Here is an 8581-nt window from a genome sequence, read left to right as displayed (position 1 = left end):
AAGGCTCCTTTTATTCCCACTTGTTGCCTCCAGCTCGTCAGCCAATGCTCTATCCATGCTAGAATCTTTCCTGTAATACCAAGGGGTCTTGACTTGTAAAGCAGCCTCACATACAGCACCTTGTAAGAGGCCTTCTGAAAATGCACCGATTCTCCTTTGTCTATGCTGCTTGTCATTTCTTCAAAGAATTCCAACATATTTGTCAGGCAAGATTTTCCCTTAAAGGAAACCACACTGACTTTGGCCTATTTTATCATGTGACTCCAAGTACTCTGAAAACACATCCTTAACAGTCGATTCCAACATCTTCCCAACCACTGAGGTCAGTCTAACTGGCCCATCGTTTCTTTTCTTTTGCCTCCCTCCCTTCTTGAAGAGTGGATTGACATTTGCAATGTTCCAGTCGTCCAGGATCATTCCAGAATCTGGTGATTCCAAAATTACAGAAAAGGGCCAGACCCCAGGCACCTCCTTCCCTCGCTTCTCACATTGTCCAGGACCCAACCTATTGATTCCCCTTCATGCACTTCAAAGCCCTTGACACCTCACCTTTCTTAATGCTGGTAGAGGGGAGGCTGATGTCCATCATGCACTGAGCTGGTGCCACAACTCCCCGCAGTTTTTTGTAGTCACGGGCAGCGGAGTCGCCACACCAAGCTGTAATGTATTCAGATAGCATGCTTCAATAAGTACATTTAATGTCAGAGAAATGTAATCAATGTACATCCTGAAATTCTTTTTCTTCGCAGACATCTACAAAAACAGGGGAGTGCCCCAAAGAATGAATGACAGTTAAACATTGAAACTCCAAAGCCCCCCCCAACTACCCCTCCCATGCACAATCAGCAGCAAGGCAACGACACCCCCACCCGCCAGCAAAAGAGCATCAGCGCCCTCCACTGAGCACTCAAGTGTGCAGCAAAGCAACAATAAAGACACAGACTTGTAGTACCCCAAAAACTACATGTCCACCAGATAATTTGACATACCACAGGTTCTCTGTCTCTCTCTCTCTCTGATAAGGGAGAAAGAGGTGTCTCCGTTTCACAGCGAGAGGGCAGACATAACAAACAACTGGCTGGTCTATCATGTTAAAAGTCCGTTGCGTCACATTTTTTGAGCTCTGCGCCCAGAGAGTCGGCACTAAAAAGGCGCAGCTCCCCGGGACTCTCATACGTATTGTTGAAAATTGGTCAGGGTCAATGCGGACTTGCCAAATTCTTCAGCTTCTTGAGGAAGCAGAGCATCGGTGAATTTTCTTGACCATGGAGACAATGTGATTGGACCAGGACACGGTATTGGTGATGTTTACTCCGAGGAACTTGAAACTGTCAATGCTGTTGACCTCAACACAGGAGCACGTGTACCACCCTCACTCCCCTCCTGAAGTCAGTGATCAGCTCTTTAGTGTTACTGACTTTGAGTCTTGGGCCTTGAGGCTTGAGGCTTGAGGCCGGGGTCTTGAGTCTTGAGGCTTGAGGCTGGGGTCTTGGGTCTGGGACCTTGAAGCTTGAGGCCGGGGTCTTGGGTCTGGGATCTTGAGGCTTGAGGCCGGGGTCTTGGGTCTGGGATCTTGAGGCTTGAGGCTGGGGTCTTGGGTCTTGAGTCTTGAGGCTTGAGGCCGGGGTCTTGGGTCTGGGACCTTGAGGCTTGAGGCCGGGGTCTTGGGTCTGGGATCTTGAGGCTTGAGGCTGGGGTCTTGGGTCTTGAGTCTTGAGGCTTGAGGCTGGGGTCTTGGGTCTGGGACCCTGAGGCTTGAGGCCGGGGTCTTGGATCTGGGATCTTGAGGCTTGAGGCCAGGGTCTTGGGTCTGGTATCTTGAGGCTTGAGGCCAGAGTCTTGAGGCCGGGGTCTTGGGTCTTGAGGCTTGAAGCTTGAGGCTGGGGTCTTGGGTCTTGGGTCTTGAGGCTTGAAACTTGAGGCTGGGGTCTTGGGTCTTTGGTCTTGGAACGTGGAGGCTGATAACTCGGAGACTGGACCTTGGAGACAGACTGGGAACTGTACATCAACATAGAGCCGGGACTTATCCTTCAAAAAGCCGGGACTCAACTTTAACATGACACTAACATGAGACTGGACAGTACATAGACATAGAGCCAGGACTTATCCTTAGACAAGCTGCCCGGACTCAACTTTATCCCCACACCAAGGTGGGACAGGTCCATCTGTCGAATAACGGCAAAACAGCCGGACTTACCCAACAGAGGCAAAGACAAGACAAGCCGAGACAGGACACCCCGCAGGGCAACAGCAGAACGGCCTGACTTACCCCACGGAGGCGAGGAGAAGACAGATCCCCCCACAGGACAACGGCAGATCAGCCTGACTTACCCCACAGAGGCGAGGACAAGAAGAGACAAACACCGAAGAACAGACAGTCAGTTCCATCTCTGCATCAGGGTTGCTCTGAAGCGGAGATCAGCATCTTACCTCCAACGAGTTACGACACCCGCAACAGAGAACCGGGACCCACCCTGAGGGCCGCAAATGGCAGCACAATATGAACCTACGGCACCCGCACGGTGCGGCTACAGTTCAGCTCCAGCCGGTTCACGTGGGACTTCACACTGGCCGCCGTGGCCCAACCACTCCTGGGGTTGGATTTTCTACGAGCCCACAGCCTGCTGGTCGACCTGCAAGGGAAGCGAATAGTCCACGCCAAGACTTTTCAAACGTTCTCCCTGGGTGAAGCCAAGTTGCCGGCCCCACACCTGGACTCCATCACGCTGTCCGACGATGAATTCACCAGGGTCCTGGTGGATTTCCCATCAGTTCTGCCACCGCAGTTCACGGCAGCCATGCCCAGACACGGAGTACAGCACCACATCCCGACCCAGGGACCACCCCTCCACGCCCGTGCTCGAAGGCTTCCCCCGGACAAGCTCCAACTGGCGAAGGAGGAGTTCAAGAAGATGGAGGAATTGGGGATCATACAACGGTCTGACAGCCCATGCATATGGTGCCCAAGGCAACGGGGGGCTGGAGACCATGCGGTGACTACCGCAGACTGAACGAGGCTACAACGCCAGACCGCTACCCTGTGCCGCACATTCAAGACTTCGCAGCAAACCTACACGGCGCAAGGATCTTATCCAAGGTAGACCTCGTCCGGGGATACCATCAAATCGCGGTACATCTGGACGACATCTCCAAATCAGCACTCATCACCCCGTTTGGCCTTTTCGAATTCCTCCGAATGCCGTTCGGCCTAAAGAATGCTGCACGGACTTTCCAGCGGCTAATGGACGCGGTGGGATGCGACCCGGACTTTGCAATCATCTATTTGGACGACATCCTCATAGCCAGCAGTAGTCGGCAGGAGCATCTGTCCCACCTCCGCCAGCTCTACTCCCGCCTGAGCGAATTCAGCCTTACAATAAACCCGGCCAAATGCCAGTTCCGACTCGACACCATCGACTTCCTGGGCCACAGGATTACTAAAGACGGGGTAACCCCGCTGCCCGCCAAGGTAGACGCGGTCCGCCACTTCCCCCGACCCAACACAATCAAAAGCCTGCAGGAATTCGTGGGTATGGTGAATTTTTACCACCGTTTCCTCCCCTCAGCAGCCTGAATCATGTGCCCCCGTTCACCCTGATGTCGGGTAAGGGCAAGGACATTACCTGGGATGAAGAGGCCGCAGCCGCTTTCGTTAAAACCAAAGAAGCCTTGGCAAATGCCGCAATGCTAGTGCACCCCAGAACGGACATTCCTACTGCCCTCACGGTGGACGCATCCAACACAGCAGTCAGAGGAGTGCTGGAACAACTCATCGAGGGTCACTGGCAACCCCTGGCGTTCTTCAGCAAACACCTACGACCACCCGAACTCAAATACAGTGCTTTCAACCGGGAGCTATTGGCACTATACCTGGCAATCCAGCATTTCAGATACTTCTTAGAAGGTAGGCCCTTCACCGCGTTCACAGACCACAAACCGCTTACCTTTGCGTTCATGAAGGTGTCCGATCCCTGGTCGTCCCGCCAGCAGCGACATCTGTCCTACATCTCCGAGTACACGACGGACATCCGGCATGTCTCTGGAAAGGACAACGTCGTGGCGGACGCACTTTCCAGACCGACCATACAGGCCCTGTCCCAGGGGGTGGACTATGCAGCGCTGGCAGAGGCACAGCAGGCAGACGCTGAGATCCCCAGTTACAGGACTGCAGTCTCCGGTTTGCAGCTCCAAGACCTCCCCATAGGCCCAGGTGAGAGGACCCTACTATGTGACGTAGCTACTGGCCCACCCCACCCCGTCGTCCCGGCAGCCTGGCGCCGGCGGGTGTTCGAATCCATTCACAACTTAGCGCACCCCTCCATCAGGACAACTGTCCGGCTGGTCGCCAACAGGTTCGTGTGGCATGGACTTCGTAAGCAGGTCAGTGAATGGGCCAAAACGTGCATGCAGTGCCAAACGGCCAAGGTGCAGCGGCACACCAAGGCTCCACCGCAGCGGTTCGAACCCACCCGCCGGAGGTTCGACCACATCCATGTGGATATTGTGGGGCCCCTGCCAGTGCCGCGAGGAGCGCGGTATCTCCTAACTATGATAGACCGGTTCACCAGATGGCCAGAGGCAGTCCCGCTCACCGACACCACCTCCGAATCCTGCGCCCGAGCACTGATCGCAACCTGGGTAGCACGCTTTGGGGTACCGGCCCACATTACCTCCGACAGGGGCGCCCAGTTCACCTCCAGCCTGTGGTCGGCTATGGCCAACCTTTTAGGATCGCAGCTACACCACACAACTGCCTACCACCCACAGTCGAACGGACTAGTGGAGCGCTTCCACCGTCACCTAAAGTCGACTCTCATGGCCCGCCTGGAGGGGCCTAACTGGGTGGACGAACTTCCCTGGGTCCTGCTCGGAATCCGCATGGCTCCCAAAGAGGATCTGCACACCTCGTCGGCCGAGTTGGTGTACGGCGCGCCCCTGGTCGTCCCAGGAAAGTTCATACCAGCCCCAAGGGGGCAAGAGGAAGAACCCACAGCAGTCCTGGACAGACTACAGGAGAGGCTCGGTAACCTGGCCCCCATACCCACTTCACAGCACGGACAGAGCCCCACCTGCGTACCCAAAGACCTGCAGAATTGTAAGTTTCTTTTAGTACAACGGGGCAGACACTGGGCACCGCTACAGCGGCCCTACGAGGGGCCGTTTAAAGTGATCAAGAACAACGGGTCCACATTCGTGCTGGACATTGGGGGAAGAGGAGAGGTTTTCACAGTGGTCCTACTCAAACCGGCCCATGTGGACTTGGCGCAGCCGGTCCGGGCTCAGGCACCGCGGCGCAGGGGCAGACCTCCAAAACAGAGGCCGATCCAGACTGTGGACATTGGGGGAGGTATCGCCGGTTCTGGGGGGGCGTTATGTGGCGACCCACTTTCTAGCACACACGAACCGGCTCACAAAACAGCGCGCGCAGGCAGAGGGCCGGCCCCAAAAAGGGCGCCAGGCCATCTTCACCAGCAGGGGGAAAATCCCGCGCACGGGAAGGGTCTGCGAATATGCATTCCCCACAGCAGTCCCACCTGGGAAGGGCGGGAACGGGAAGGCTTTAAAGGAGGCTGCGAAGTTTGAATAAATCTCTTTTATCGCAACTCCAACTCACTGACTACGTGTCGTTATTCTAGCGCTGTGTGTAGCACACCGCTACAATATGTTAATTCATGTGAACCTTTATTTAACTGACAAAAGTACAAAGAAAAGATTTTCAATACTTTTACTGACCAACTTAATTGTATTTTGTAAACATACACAAATTTAGAATTTGATGGCTGCAACACACTCAACAAAAGTTGGAACAGAGGCATGATTACCATTGTGTTACATCACCTTTCCTTTTAATAACACTTTTTAATCGTTTTGCAACTGAGGATACTAATTGTAGTAGATTTGCAATTGGAAATTTTGTCCATTCTTGCTTGATGTAAGACTTCAGCTGCTCAACAGTCTGTGGTCTCCGTTGTCTGATTCTCCTCTTCATGATGTGCCATACATTTTCAATAGGAGATAGATCTGGACTGGCAGCAGGCCAGTCAAGCACACGCACTCTGTGTCTACAAAGCCACGCTGTTGTAGCCCGTGCAGAATGTGGTCTGGCATTGTCCTGCTGAAATAAGCATGGACGTCCCGGGAAGAGATGTCGCCTTGATGGCAACATATGTCTCTCTAAAATCCTAATATACACCTCAGAGTCAATGGTACCTTCACATACATGCAACTCACCCATGCTGTGGGCACTGATGCACCCCCATACCATCACAGATGCTGGCTTTTGCACCTTTCGCTGATAATAATCTGGATGGTCGTTTTCATCTTTGGCACGGAGAACTCGACGCCCCTTTTTTCCGAAAACTAGCTGAAATGTGGACTCACCTGACCACAGCACACGGTTCCACAGCCTTTCGGTCCATCTGAGATGAGCTCGGGCCCAGAGAACTCACCGGCGTTTCTGCATAGAGTTGATGTATGGCTTCCTCCTTGCATAATACAGTTTCAAGTTGCATTTCTGGATGCAGCGACGGACTGTGTTGAGTGACAATGATTTTCCGAAGCACTCCCAAGCCCAGGTGACTATAATTCTCACAGTAGCATGACCGTTTCTTAGGCAGTGCCGCCTGAGGGCTCGAAGATCACGCGCATTCAACAGTGGTTTCCGACCTTACCCTTTATGCACTGAGATGTCTCTGAATTCTCTGAATCTTTTCACAATATTATGTACTGCAGATGTTGAAAGACCTAAATTCTCTGCAATCTTGCATTGAGCAATGTTTCTTTTGAACTGATACTTGAATAGTCTGTGCACTTTTCTAGCAACACACATCAAAGTTGCTGGTGAACGCAGCAGGCCAGGCAGCATCTATAGGAAGAGGTACAGTCGACGTTTCAGGCCGAGACCCTTCGTCAGGACTAACTGAAGGAAGAGTGAGTAAGGGATTTGAAAGCTGGAGGGGGAGGGGGAGATGCAAAATGATAGGAGAAGACAGGAGGGGGAGGGATAGAGCCGAGAGCTGGACAGGTGATAGGCAAAAGGGGATACGAGAGGATCATGGGACAGGAGGTCCGGGAAGAAAGACAAGTGGGGGGGGGACCCAGAGGATGGGCAAGAGGTATATTCAGAGGGACAGAGGGAGAAAAAGGAGAGTGAGAGAAAGAATGTGTGTATATAAATAAGTAACAGATGGGGTACGAGGGGGAGGTGGGGCCTTAGTGGAAGTTAGAGAAGTCGATGTTCGTACCATCAGGTTGGAGGCTACCCAGACAGAATATAAGGTGTTGTTCCTCCAACCTGAGTGTGGCTTCATCTTTACAGTAGAGGAGGCCGTGGATAGACATGTCAGAATGGGAATGGGATGTGGAATTAAAATGTGTGGCCACTGGGAGATCCTGCTTTCTCTGGCGGACAGAGCGTAGGTGTTCAGCAAAGCGGTCTCCCAGTCTGTGTCGGGTCTTGCCAATATATAGAAGGCCACATCGGGAGCACCGGACACAGTATATCACCCCAGCCGACTCACAGGTGAAGTGTCGCCTCACCTGGAAGGACTATTTGGGGCCCTGAATGGTGGTAAGGGAGGAAGTGTAAGGGCATGTGTAGCACTTGTTCCGCTTACACGGCTAAGTGCCAGGAGGGAGATCAGTGGGGAGGGATGGGGGGGACGAATGGACAAGGGAATGGACAAGTTCATTCTAGGACGAGGGAGATGTCTTCTTTTTTTAAAGAAAGGGGCTTCCCTTCCTCCACTATCAACTCTGCTCTTAAACGCATCTCCCCCATTTCACGTACATCTGCTCTCACTCCATCCTCCCGCCACCCCACTAGGAATAGGGTTCCCCTGGTCCTCACCTACCACCCCACCAGCCTCCGGGTCCAACATATTATTCTCCGTAACTTCCGCCACCTCCAACGGGATCCCACAACTAAGCACATCTTTCCCTGCCCCCCCTCTCTGCATTCCGCAGGGATTGCTCCCTACGCAACTCCCTTGTCCATTCGTCCCCCCATCCCTCCCCACTGATCTCCCTCCTGGCACTTAGCCGTGTAAGCGGAACAAGTGCTACACATGCCCTTACACTTCCTCCCTTACCACCATTCAGGGCCCCAAACAGTCCTTCCAGGTGAGGCGACACTTCACCTGTGAGTCGGCTGGGGTGATATACTGTGTCCGGTGCTCCCGATGTGGCCTTCTATATATTGGCAAGACCCGACACAGACTGGGAGACCGCTTTGCTGAACATCTACGCTCTGTCCGCCAGAGAAAGCAGGATCTCCCAGTGGCCACACATTTTAATTCCACATCCCATTCCCATTCTGACATGTCTATCCACGACCTCCTCTACTGTAAAGATGAAGCCACACTCAGGTTGGAGGAACAACACCTTATATTCCGTCTGGGTAGCCTCCAACCTGATGGTACGAACATCGACTTCTCTAACTTCCGCTAAGGCCCCACCTCCCCCTCGTACCCCATCTGTTACTCATTTTTATGCACACATTCTTTCTCTCACTCTCCTTTTTCTCCCTCTGTCCCTCTGAATATACCTCTTGCCCATCCTCTGGGTCCCCCCCCCACTTGTC

Source organism: Mobula hypostoma, chromosome 8, assembly GCF_963921235.1.
Source record: "Mobula hypostoma chromosome 8, sMobHyp1.1, whole genome shotgun sequence".
Lineage (NCBI taxonomy): Eukaryota > Metazoa > Chordata > Chondrichthyes > Myliobatiformes > Myliobatidae > Mobula > Mobula hypostoma.
Note: the sequence above shows the minus strand (reverse complement) of the source record.